At 37.2% G+C, this 14,189-nt stretch overlaps 1 long non-coding RNA gene across 1 annotated transcript; it reads right to left on the bottom strand.

Moving 5' to 3' along the window:
* Positions 1–6,466: 6,466 nt before the first annotated feature.
* Positions 6,467–7,796, bottom strand: LOC126820997 (uncharacterized). Its single transcript, XR_007680218.2, has 3 exons — positions 7,677–7,796; positions 7,422–7,490; positions 6,467–6,504 (listed from the first exon to the last, which is right to left on the bottom strand). It is a non-coding gene; the product is annotated as an uncharacterized LOC126820997 (long non-coding RNA).
* Between the last annotated feature and the right edge of the window lie 6,393 nt (positions 7,797–14,189).

The following is a 14,189-nucleotide window of genomic DNA, read 5'->3' as shown; positions in this document are numbered from 1 at the left end:
AATGGACGAAAAAGAATACTTGACTTCATTAATTATTAAACCAGTTTTATTCGCACTTCTCGGTATTAACAAATACGAGAGAATGTATACCACATTAGCTTACCTCTATACCGTAAGTCTTATTGTGCTTTAGTTGGTGTAAATCTAGGTGCGTTACATTCTGTTGAGAAAATTTTTATATAGCTATAATATAATATTGATGTATTCCCAGAAATTATCTGCACTGGGTGACTGTGCTATTTTTAGCGACCAATAAAAAATATCGTTAAATACAAAGGAAATTGGCGAAGGGAAGTAACTCTCACCTTGTTGCAGCATGCAAACCGTCATATTGCTGTGAGCGTAAGCAATGAGGCAAAGATTGGTTTGTAAACTGTTTTTGATTGGTTCGTAGAATCAAGCCAAGAGCAAGGGAGATAATTTGAATACGTGACTACCCCATGGATGAACCCAGGGAATAGTGGTGTAGAACGGAATGAGACCACTGGGGATACCGAGAATGTTCCTTTGAATTGCCCAGCCTTGGTTTCTATTGTCAGTGGCGACGAGAAAGTTCTTTTGAGTTGCCCAGACTGTGTTTCCATTGTCAGTGGCGCAGAACGTTAAACCCAATTTCATTTGTAGAATAAAATGTGTAATTAGACGATTCGACATAAAAGAATAAAAAATAATAATAAGTGCTTGAAAGAATATCTAAATAGTAAATGCAATCTAATACAACGTTTTATAATATTCATTAGTTCATATTTCATAAGAGTTATTAATTTTAAGGATTCATCATGTAAGATTTAGGTAAAGAGCTGGTCTTTCATGCTATAATAGCTGACAGATAGACAATGAAAAATAAATATAATGAAAATTTCAATTTAAATACTTTATTCTGAACGAAGTTATGTGTGTTTGAAGTTTTGACAAGATTAAGCCTGAGTAGTCTCGATTGTCAAATACCACTGCTGCATATCTCAATTATTCATGTTACGATTAAGTTATATTTATAGCACGGCTGTCATGAGTTAACAGGTTTAAACATCGAGGCCGTAGGCTGAGATGTTAAACCTGTTAACGAATGAAGCGTGCTATAAATGACTTGTAACATTGACACCTGCTCAACATGCCTGTTGTTATTGCACAAAAAACCCACCCCACTTCTCTATATGATTTCTACTAAAACTAGTGTTAATCAGCAAAAGAGTGCAATAACATTGGACATGTCTAGTTATTGCACGGTTAAGCTGCATCCAATCTACTACAGGGAAAACAATCTGCTTATTCAACGAAAAGAACAAAGGAAGATTTCCCGTCCATGTTATAAATTATTATATGGCACGGGTGTTCTTTTCCATTCAATATCCCGGCTATACAATTGTCTAGGGAGTTGACCACTGACTTGTATGAATACATTTATAAATAATAATTCATTTGAAGCCAGAAAATAGACATGCAATAGATAGATTTAGCTCTTACATCAGACATTCTTAAATGAATATTTATCCGGACGATATTACCACATGGCTTTATTTTTGTAAATCTTGAGATTTATCATTAGGATCACCATCAAATTTATACCTACTTTTAATATCTCAGCCGTGGTGCTGTCTTGAATAGAATTATTTTCATAAAGGCCCCAACGAAATTTATAACTACGAACAGATGCATACATCTTTTTCTTCTCTTCTTTGATTTGCCAGAATACTCGAACAGATGGATCATTGATGGGCATTTTGACAACAATAAATCCATTCTGATCTGACAATAATTGCCCTGAAGAAAGAATGTCTTTGTCACGATTTGTTAATATATTAATATTGATTGTATAATAATTCTATAGATTTTGTAAAGCATTATAAACCAACTAAAATAGTACACATATCCTCATTAGCTTAATTTTATCGGACGAAAATTTAATCGATCGAAAATGGGGTGTAACGTTGTCCTAATTTCGCGCACCAAGTGGGCTAATTGAAGAGGGGCATACGCTATGCTGTGTGCTATGAGGAGAATTTTTCCCTGGACATCATCGCCACGGCCTACACTTATTTCGAATTTCAACCGTAAAGGGTTCTTTTCCGTGCACGCCAATGTGTACACGGGACCTCGGTGTTTTATCCCATCCGAACGACTACATGCAGTTTATTGTCAGACCTTCCATCCTGCATTACTAGAACATACCGAAGAACTTTCTTAGCCAACATCGGGAGGAAACCCGACGCCTTGTGGTTAGTGATCCCGTGGCGCTCTCATCATACAGAGTTAGCTCGGCCAGTAACACACCATTCTGACTTAAATCAACGTTCCGGTCAATAAAAAAATAAGCCAACAATGAGGATGGCGGGCTCTACCAAAATGAATAGATGACAGTCATTAATTACTTCCACATATCTTTTTATAAATCATCAACCAATCGAACACCGCGTCATTCTACTTAACCTAAAAACCAGAAAATACTAATTATCGAACTTATAATGAAACAACGAACCAAGTTGTACCACTCTCGCTTAATTAGGAACCACGTTGACTAAGTGGGTAAGACGCTGGTTCGCCAGCCTGGGGGTCGAGGGTTCGTTGCCGGTGTTAGTCGAGAAAGTTCATCGAGACGTTCCGGCGTGGTTTATCTTTCCACATCTGAATATTCCCCATGAATTAGAATTTATTGTGTAACAGACTGATTGCGGGTGGACGGACGGGCCCATTTTAATAGTACCCTGATTTCACGCTTATAAGGACCTTTGGACCGTTTTTGTATGAGAATTATACCGAATTATTCATTTTTATTCAGACAGGTAAAATCTTAAAGCGGAAATTGCAATTTTTTAATTTATATTTTTAAAATTTATTAAAATAAAGCCTGAAAATATATGGTATCCATAAACAGTCCTACCTTGTTAAAGAATAATCCTATTAATCCTATAATTCACTACTGTCAGCTGAGAAATTGGCAAAAATATCATTTTCCTCTTCATTTTCAAACGTTTGAAAAAAGCTACTCCATGGTGGAGAATAGAAAACAAGGGAGGTAATTGGGAGGTAATGTGTTATTATTTCCTGTGTAAATGAGTTTTAAGTGTGAGAATGACACCTATGATCGTATAATTGTGAGTTGGCATCCTGTTGAGCAAAAGACATAGAAATAATTACGTTTTGACTTTCTTAGAAAATTTGCAATTTCCGTTTTAAAAGAAGCATTATCACTTTGAACAAAACATAAATTGCAATAATCTTATTATAGTATTCAAATGAAATGAAATGAAATGGAGTTTAACGTCCTACTGTTCTGCTCCTAACCTGGGCTAATGAAGACGGGCATACGCCATACAGTGTGCTATGAGGGAAATTTTGCCCGGACAGCGGCACTACGGCCTACTCTTATATCGAATTCCAACTGCCAAGGGATCTTTTACGTGCACGCCAATGTGTACACGGGACCTCGGTTTTTCGTCCCATCCGAACGACTAGACAGCTTTCCTTGTCAGCCCCTCCGTCCTGCATCACTGACAAGGGAGAACCACGCCGGAAAATCTGGATGAACTTTCTCGGCCAATGCAGGGATCGAACACCCGACCTCCAGGCTAGCGTATATAGTATTCAAAGTAACTGAAATCTCTTTTAATAAAAGACAACAAAAGCATTACTGCCATTACACCCCTTAATGCAAAGTAGACCTTGGAAATACACAAAATGTTCCCGCTCAAAATTTGTATTTTAAAACGTCTCTATCTTAGGAACTGATTTGGAAGACCCGTCTTAAACTTTGTACTCACTCTAAAGTTAATATTTATATCAATTTTGCACATACCTTTTAGAATGTTATATTCGTCAATGGAAATTGGTGCTATATTCATTATTGGTGATACCCATTCATTGCTTGCCAGACTATGCCCAGGGCTACACGCCATTATCTAAAAGGCAATAAAATTCAATACATTTAGCAGTGCACTTAATATTGCTTCTAATGTTAACATAATTAAATTTTATTGTGTTTTAATATCAACAATCTAAATGGCACGGTACAAATATTTTCAAGTAAAAACGATCGTTACGCAGTTATTCATGCGTACTAGTATACATATTCCTGAAGCAATCATAACAAACATTATTAGCTCATTGACCACTGCTTCATTTACTTTAATATAGTGGTGTAATATTCCACTGGGCCATGTTTCTACCACGACTAAAGTAAACAAATTTTCTCTAAGAACAAGGATCATTCTGTGCAATACAATTTTGATATCACGTCTAACAATATATAAATTCTGGGTAATGTGTCTGGGTCGACATAGATATTATATTGTAATTACTCGGGACAATTGTCTTAACTTAATTAGTTTAATGACGCCATAGTCTAGTAATCCAAATATGGCCGTAGTTCATGGCATTAGTTATTAGTTCCCAATAAGTACATGGTGGTGAAATCCAGGGTGGTGTATTTGCTAGTGTTCAATCACGTAAACATGTGCCTGATCAAGCACTGCCTGGTCATTCGTTGTAGTAAACTACACAACGTGAAGCCCATAGAAAAGGTCAGATTGAAGTTCAAAGGTGAAGTGCTGCTGTGACAAGGTGGTCTCACGTGGTGTCCTGTTTGGCTGTTTTGACACGGAATATTGTCATATTTATTGTTTATTTGGGAGTTTGTGCCCACGACAGTGTCACATATGGTTATTTAGTCCCGCGCTAATACAGATACAATGCACAGAGAAAACCAATAAATGGGCATAACGCACCAATGCCCTCACTTTATTCACTGTTATATTACCAACAAAAGTCATACCTGTACACCTATAACTGTTTGGGTGATATTAGATGTTACATCAAATTCGACAAACAACTGGTTCTAGAATCAAAGAACATATTCAATTCATGACCAACTTTGAAAAAGGACAATCAAATAATAATTAACTGTAGAAGTACAGTCATGTTACCCGCATTCCTTAATCAAGAATCAGCAAAACCAGTCACTTCAGATCTTGGTTATTTTGTGCCTTTCTTTGAAATAAATGTTATTTCTAGATGAATTTGTTTGTACAATCAAAATAAAAGTTAAAACTAATTACCCCTGGAACTGACATATTTTTGGCATCGATGAGTTTTGGTATGGCGAGAAATGAATTCTGTGACATGTTCTCCACCTCACCCCATTGAATCCAGTATTCCGAAATAATACCAGCACTACCTAAATCTGTGGGCTGGGACCAAGTTATAGAAGCTTTGGGTGATTCGCGCCCTGGCATCAAAACAATTTTCACATCTCTTACATTACCTGGTGGATTATCTATGATAATAAAAATAAGAACACATATGCAGAAAGATATAGCGTAAAGCAAGCTAATACAGACAATATCACGCAAAGAATATGTGCGCAATAGCACTAAATCCAAGGTGTTCAAATGGAGTACAAGTTGTTTCAGAAAGACTGAGCACACCCTGTCTTGTCTCAACTTGCATCTATGGAGTCAAAATTCACGGAGTCAAACAGAATGCATTGCATCACAATCTGTGTACAATGCACATGTGGGATAGAAAGCAGGCAGAAAGACTGGAGCATAACATGTAGTTACAACTTGTTATGGGACCAGAGTTTACGACGTCACTTAGAATGCATGGTACCAAAAGCATTGTACAATGCGTATACACATGGAAAGAAGTCAGAAAGGCTGAGTCCATCACGTCTAGTTACAACGTGCATCTATGGAGCCACGCTTATAGGACTTAAAAGGTCCAAAGCTACCTTAGAATGCATTGTATCAAAGGCTTTATACAATTCTCATACATATGGAAAGAAATCAAAAAGACTAAGCAAATCATGCCTAATTACAACTTGTTTCTATGAGGCGAAAGTGTACGGAGTCAAAAGGGTCCAAATAAACTTAAAATGTACGGTATCAAAAGCAATGTACATTGCCTATACTGAAAGGAAAGGCGTCAGACCAACAACGAACATTAAAATGTAAGTCCAAAACGTAAAATGTCACTGTTATTCTGTGCTTTACTCACAAGGTTTAGGTGGACATTGGTATCCATCAATCAACGAACAATCTGAAAATAACACAAAAATACTACATTGTAATTTATACCATAAAATCCACTTATTGAACCAAGTTTTTAAATTTAATGCAATATATTATGCTTCCTATGTGCTTTATTCCCAATTTTGTTCATCCCAAGGCCTTCTTGCTTCACCCCCTTGGTTATCACCGGTGATTTGTAAATTCATATGCTCGCTCTACAATGTGGTACATTCACCATCCTACCAAGATCAGAGTGTGTCCATCCAGCAAACACGACGCGTGCAATTTTTCTTTAACGATATTTAGGCACGTTTGCGCATTATGCGTTGCTCTGGTTAGAGTCAGTGATTAGGTTTGTTATAGTTGGGAGAGCATTATAGTATGGTATACAATTTCTTGAGGCAAATGACAATAGGACGACCGCTGTAAGAATTTATATATACTTACTAACAGTAAAATTGGCCACAGGTCCAAAGTTACATGGTGTCCTGGCGTTTACCTGGAATTTTACAATAGTTAGGACCACATTACACTTAGGAATTAATTACACAATAATTAGGTCTATATTACACCTAGGACTTAATTACACAATATTACAATTAGGACTACATTACACATATAACTTAATTACCCAATATATATTGCACATGCAACTGAACTGGGGGGGGGGGGGGGGGTCGAATGGTTGGATCAGAGGGTTTGTCATTGAGTCAAGTGGCGTTGTTTCGATTCCCCGCTTGTACGTAGGGTCCAACCTCGTGGGCTTTCTCCACGTCCTCCAGTTTTCTTCCCACTGATAAAGACCCCCTACTTATTGAAGAAAAATTGGACCATATGTTAGTCCCGAAATTACCTAGTTTGTGTCAAGTCCACGTTAAACCCCATTAAAATTTGTCTTTCTCTCTAGAACTGATTTACCTAATAATGAGGATTAAATTACACTTAAAAGATTTAATTACCCAACTGTTAAGCGTTCTTTTACGTGCACGTCAATGTGTACACGGGTCCTCGAGTTTTCGTACCATCCGAACGACTAAACACTGTTCCGGGCCAGGCCCACGGTCCTGCACCACTGACAAGGGGAAACCACACCGGAAAAACCCGAGGAACTTTCATGGGAGCGACCCCAGGACCTCCAGGTTAGCGAGTGACCGCATTGCACACTGGGCCACGGTTACAGACCATTATATTTGTTCCATATTTTAAAGTTAATTCATTTGATATAAAACTGAGGATTATAATAAGTACCCACATTTAGTGCTTAACTTTTTAACTGATTTACAACAATAATATAAACCACTTATTATGTTTTTCGTCGTTCTTAGCTTCGCATCTTTCCATACCATTCATTCTGAATCACTTTGTACCCGCATGAATCATTTATATTTTCTAGTGAATAGGGCCAATTAAACGTACCTGAAGTGTTACTTGACAGTCCTTAGCAATGCCAGGAATTCTTACTGATACCATTTTAACTAGCCCCTCCTGAAAATAAACATATTATACGTTAATGAAACCAAATATGAAAGACAATTACGTTATGATCAAAAAACATTTGTTTATAAATTGATCTAATCTGAGACAGTGAAATCTGAGACTTATGTATCAAATACTTGTTATTTTTTTTCATAAATTTATTTAGAAATGAGACAGTTATAAGTATAGACTTACATCTACAATATCATCAAAGAACATTCCAATATTACGTTGATACTGGGGCACTCCGGGACAATCCTTTATAATAGGCTTCGGATTCAACTCATATGAAAGATCGCTGGAATTCTGCCAACCTTAAATACAAATTAAACAAAAGCTGATACCAATTCAAACTGGATAGTGTGTCCAAGTTTCTGACCCATTCGAAGTGAACTAATCTAATATATTTTGGAACAACCCATGCGTAGCATTAAAACACTAGACCATTTATATGGAACAAAGTCACCGGATTAATATACATATAGCGCGGCGTTTCGATAAGTATTCTCATGTCGTTTTCAACCACAAATACTAGTAGAAACTTCTAGCTGTACCGATAATAAACCAGTAATTGCATTCCATATAATCCGTCTCTGTGTTTTGAAACAGTTTATTTCAGTATATTCAGTATATTTTAAAACAACTTTATTGTTGTATAATTGTTGGTGTGGGGGTGGGGATTGTGTAACAGATGTCTCCACACTTGATAAAAAACACTTTAAATTTAAATTACAGTAAACAGCAACCGGCGTCATGAACAAAATATATTACCCCTTGGAGGCATCCACCGAAGAAGAAGTTTAATCTCATCTTCAGTTTTGTTATAATATAAATATCTGGTCTTTAGGTTTTGTACAGGACCTACGACTAGATCTGGAAGAAAATTTATAAGGAAACAATACTATTTCCATTTACAAAAGTCAGCCAATTATCATGATTTAGTTTTATAAGTTTATTTAATCCCATATTCTAAACAGTATTTGTTAAATTTCCTTATTCAGTGCAATGCTTAGAAATCTAAAGAGTAATAAAATGCTTTAGGCAGCCATTTTACCGGCAATTATGCCGCAGTGCAACCGGTTTAATGAAGGACTTACGCCATACACTGTGCTATGAGGGTAAATTTGCCAGTACAGCGGCCCTACGATCTACTCTTATTTCGAATTCCAACTGTCAAGAGTTCGTTTACGTGCATGCTAATGTGTACAAGGAATCTCGGTTTTCGTTCCAATGACTACTCGCTTTCAATGCCCGGTCCTCTGTCCTATACCACTAGCAAGATCAAACCACGCTGGAAAATCGTGGGAAACTTTCTCTGTGAACACTGGGAACGGGCCGCCTGTTTAGTAGGTCGGCGTCTTACTCACTGAGCCGGGGGGGGGGGGGGGGCGAATGGTTAGCACATGCGCGCTGTATCATAAGGTCTGTCATTGAGTCAACTTGCGGGGGTTCGACCTACCGGTTGTACGTGACAAAGAGTAGGGTCGCCTGTCCAACCTCGTGGGTTTTTATCCGGGTCCTCCCACTGCTAAAGACCCCTGCGCGCAAGCGAATTATTGAAATAAAATTGAACCATGTGTTAGTCCCTAAATGACCTACATGTAGTTTGTTTCGAGTGGACGTTAAACCCCATCTCTCTTACTACATAATTTGTTTGTATTATCAGGGTATGTAAATGCATGTAGATATAATTTACCTGGAATCTTGATTGGCTTGCTAAAAAAGAAGGAACCGAACCTCGATACCGAGGCCACACGCACCAAAGGCTTCTGGCATCCGATGTCAACGATCGTGTAATTGTTGTGTTGTGTCTAAATATAATTAACGTAACGTAAAACAAAATATTGGGAATAAACTGTTATCCAGATCTAGTTAAGACTGTTTGAAAACAGGGACGTGTCAGCGTTTTTAGACGGATTTTGTCCCCAATTAGTTAACTTCAGCTAAGTTGAATATTGTATGGCGCCATCTTGCTTATTGTTTGTAACGATTGAGATTATTTAATAATCATAACTTGGATTTGATATCTGAATAGCATTTATCAGTTTTCTGTTATGGACTTTTATCTATGAAAATCAACCTTTAATTGGACTTTTTTGTCTATAAATAACTTATTGTATTACAGAAAATAAATCAGTAATAACATGTACACAACTATAATTTGACACAGGCGTATAAAGATTATGTTTGCGATATCACCCTTGGTGCAAGCGAACGTTAAGCCCCAAGAACGAACTTCGAAAAAAGCAGAATTTGTCAGAAAATAGGCTAGGCCTATCGATGTTATTTGCTAATTATAAACATGTACACCTTACCATACCAATAGTATCCCAATGGTCGTCATCGCTCCATTGTACTTGTATCACATGTACAATAGGAATATCTACTGTGACAGCACCCCATTTAAGATCTACATAATTTATATTCACTTTACTTCTGACTATATTTACAAGTGGAACTTCTGGAATATACCCTGTAGAAGAGACGGTTGTGGTCAGACAAAATTAAAGAGGTATTAGCGCTTTTCAGGCACTAACTGAAGGGGATGCCGTGACGCACGTTGTGTCGTGGGTTTAGACAAAGAATTACAATACTAAGAATGGAACCCATGTCGATGCTCATCTCCTCTAGACGGGTCATAGAAACAATGTCAGTGTTTAGAATGTATATGCCTATTGGTCGATTCTGAACTTGATTACTTCATAGTAATATTCATTATTGCTCAACCAGAGTCCAACATATACAGTGGCTCAGATATGCTACATGTCGATTGTATAGTATTTTCCTTCACCCGACGAAATCTATACACAACTGATGTACCACACTAAACTTACGCTGTCTGTCTACAATTAGCTCCTCTTGAGAACAGACACTAAGCTAATTGACCGACATTTTAATTTCTAAATCGACCATTTTAGTCGAAACCACTAAGTAGAAGTATTTATTCCACTTCCATTTAATAAAATTAAAAAGGTTTATTTAGTCTTTTTGCGTATTATAGATCTGAAACGGAGAAGAGCCCCATTACAAAATAGTACACTATTTTTTTTTTATTAATATGGCGGTTATTCGGGGCAGAGAGCTATTCTCGAAGTAGATAGTTCTATATGAGCCGAATGCTGATATACATATTGATGTTTTATGCCCCAACGGGATTTTGTTTCTCGTTCAAAATCGCCGGTCGTAATGCCCTTTACGATTTCCCGTGTTCGACATAGGAGTTGTTCAAATTAGAATTTGAACAAAATTCTAACCGATATCGCTCAATCCATGCGTTTTAAGATTCGTTGCGAGTCGTAGATATATAGTATCCTATAACATGAAAAATCCCTTTCAAAAGTATCATTAAATATGCATTATGTAAGAGCTAAATCTGCCTATTGTCGGCATCGGCTGGCCCCAATTTCAAGTAGATTAGAATACCTCGGCCATTTCAGAGTTTAACGATAAAAAGTACCGTTGCTACGATAATATACAAACTACGCTACATTTTGTCAAAACGTTAAAACACTCATAATTTCGCACAGAATAAAGCAGTTTGATTAAAATTTTCAGTATAATAATTTTTCATTATCTATTTTTGATTTTTTGAACTACAATAGCAAGACCGGAAATCTCTGTATCTAATTCTTTCATAATGCATCTGTAAGGTGGTGTTAGGATGTCTAAAGTCTATTACATTAAAAAAAAATTAGATTACATTATGATGTAATAAATGCATAGACAATATCACGTGCATATCGATCTGTCTGCAAAATATCGCCATGTGCTATGTCGACATAAATGGAATGTGTTGACAAAGCTTCAGAATAGCAATCTTAATTCATACGGGCACATTTAAAACATAGCGTTGAATCAATTAACTCTGCAAGGGAAAAAAAGTATCGCAACCCATCAGAATTCCTATCGCGGTATCTCTCCCACTTATTCCTCTTATACGGTTCCATAGAGTATATAATGCTGATAATCGACTTGTTTAATCTTTTGATCTTTAAACAAGGATATCAAAACAAATATGACACACTAACCACTTTACAATAGAGGGGAGAGGGTGTATAAAATCAATTGTCTCACCGCCTTCAAAGCCGAAGATAGAACAGCTTCCGACATTTGAACATTTCAACCCAGGTTCCTGTTAAACAATAGAAAGGTATGTTAACACTGGCTTTATAAGATACTCCCGTTTTGTTATTGGAGATTTTTATTTTATATGTTATCACGTCATTTCATTCGGTGCAAACTTTAAAAAAATAAGAATCAAAGAATATATAAGAATACCATTTGCGATTTTTTGAATATAACCAGGCTTCTGTATTTTAGCGATGTTTAATACAACACTATTATACAACCAGCGGCTGGCAGGCAGGATACGCCTACATTTTGTTATAAAACCAGCGGCTGGCAGGCAGGATACGCCTACATTTTGCAAGAGATGGATAGAGAACAAGATAAAAACAAACAGGATTGTTTGTACAATCAGTGGCAATAATCCAGTAAGTTAATGTCTGAAATGCAAAAATATCAAAAGGGACTGAGATCTTTGGGATATAAAGATATTTTTTAAGTTTCATTAAAATCGGATAAAAATTGTGACCTCTAGAGGATCCACATTCTTCGTAGCATACTTTTACACAATTTACGTACAAAGAGCGGCCATTTTGTCCGGCAGTTTCATTTCGATTTTCCCGAAATTCAAATTCATCCTTCATTATGGTGAAATGGTGATATATTCAAACAGTTTTTAAAATTGGAAAAAAAAGTTGTGACCCCTAGAGAATCTGCAAGCTAAAAATGCGATTTTTCGAACAAACAGGAGCCATAATCCAGGAAGTGACGTTCGGATATACGCGATTTTCAAAAGGAACCAAGATCTACATGGTCCGCAAGCTAAAAACGTGATTTTTTTCTACATTCAAGGGCCATAATTCAGGAAGATACAATCCGATACGCGCTAATATCGACAGGAACCAAGATCTTTGGGTTATAAACATGTATTTCAACTTTCATCAAAATCGGTTTAATATTGTGACCTCTAGAGGGTTCACAACCTTGATATACCAGATGTTATACACTATTTGCGTACGAGTGGCGGCCATTTTGTCCGGCAGTTTTGGCCCGATTTTCACGAAATTCGAACTCAATTAACATTACGGTGTAACAGTGATATTTTTGAACGTTTTTTTTTAAATCGGATAATAATTGTGACCTCTAGAGGGACCTCAAGTTAAAAACGCAATTTTTCGGACAATCAGGGCCCATAATTCAGGAAGTTACTATCTGATATGCGCAAATATCGAAAGGAACCAAGATCTTTGGGTTATAAACTTACATTTCAAGTATCATTAAAATCAGAAGAAAATTGTAACCTCTAGAGGGTCAACAACATTGATATACCACATTTTTACGCTATTTGAGTACTAGGGGCGGCCATTTTGTCTGTCAGTTTTGGGCCGATTTTCACGAAATTTTAAATCGTACAATCAGGGACCACAATTCAGGAAGTTACGGTCTGATATGCGCGAATATTGAAAGGAACTGAGATCTTTGGGTTATAAACTTACATTTTAAGTTTAAACAAAATCGGATAAAACAGTGACCTATATAGGGTCCATAATCTAAAAACGTGATTTTTCGTACAATCAGGGGCCATAATCCATGAAGGTACGGTCCGATACATGCCAATATCGAAAGGAACCGAGATCTTAGAGAGATAAACCTATATTTCAAGTTTCGTTGAAATCGGATAAAAATTGTGACCTGTAGAGTGTCCACAAACAAATTGTGGACGAACGTCCGGACGGACGGACGGACAAACAGGGGCGACGGCATAATACGTCCACATGAAAATGTGGGTGTATACAAAAATGTGTAGTTTTTCTGAAAAATGTTTTGAAATTTTTATGTCCCCCCCCCCCCCAACCAAATGTTAAATCTTTACTTTAAAATCTGAATCTGTAATTATATTGCTCTTTACTATATTGTTTATTCTGTTCTTGTTTTATTGAGTCGGTATCCTATATTGTTTGTTCTTTTCTTGTTTCATTTCCAACCTCGTGGGTTTTCTCCGGGTCCTCCGGTTTCCCCCCACTGCTAAAGAGAGAGAGAGAGAAATAGGGTTTAACGTCCACTCGACACAAACTAGGTCATTTCGGGACTAACATATGGTTTTTTTAAATTTTATTTCAATAATTCGCTTGCGCGTAGGGGTCTTTAGCAGTGGGAGGAAACCGGAGGACCCGGAGAAAACCCACGAGGTTGGACAGGCGACCCTACTCCTTGCCACGTACAACCGGGGATTCGAAACCACGCCAGTCGACTCAATGACAGACTTTATGATACAGCGCGTGCACGCTAACCATTCAGCCATCCACCCCCCCCCCCCACTGCTAAAGACCCCTACGCGCAAGCGAATTATTGAAATAAAATTAAACCATATGTTAGTCCCGAAATGACCTAGTTTGTGTCGGGTGGACGTTAAACCCCATTTCTCTCTCTCTCTCTCTCTTTTGTTTCATTGTGTCGGTATCCTATATTGTGTGTTCTATCCTAGAAGATCACGAGTTAGTGAGACAGCGCCTTACTGACCTACTGTTACTCCCAAATTGTCTACAGAATTTAAAATGTAATATACAAACCGAACACTGGAACATCCACACGTGTTCTGTTTCATCAGAGCATGACCCACAAGTCTGAATATATATATATATA

The sequence above is a fragment of the Patella vulgata genome, chromosome 5 (genome assembly GCF_932274485.2).
Source record: "Patella vulgata chromosome 5, xgPatVulg1.2, whole genome shotgun sequence".
Lineage (NCBI taxonomy): Eukaryota > Metazoa > Mollusca > Gastropoda > Patellidae > Patella > Patella vulgata.
Note: the sequence above shows the minus strand (reverse complement) of the source record. Positions and strands in the feature narration are given on the sequence as shown.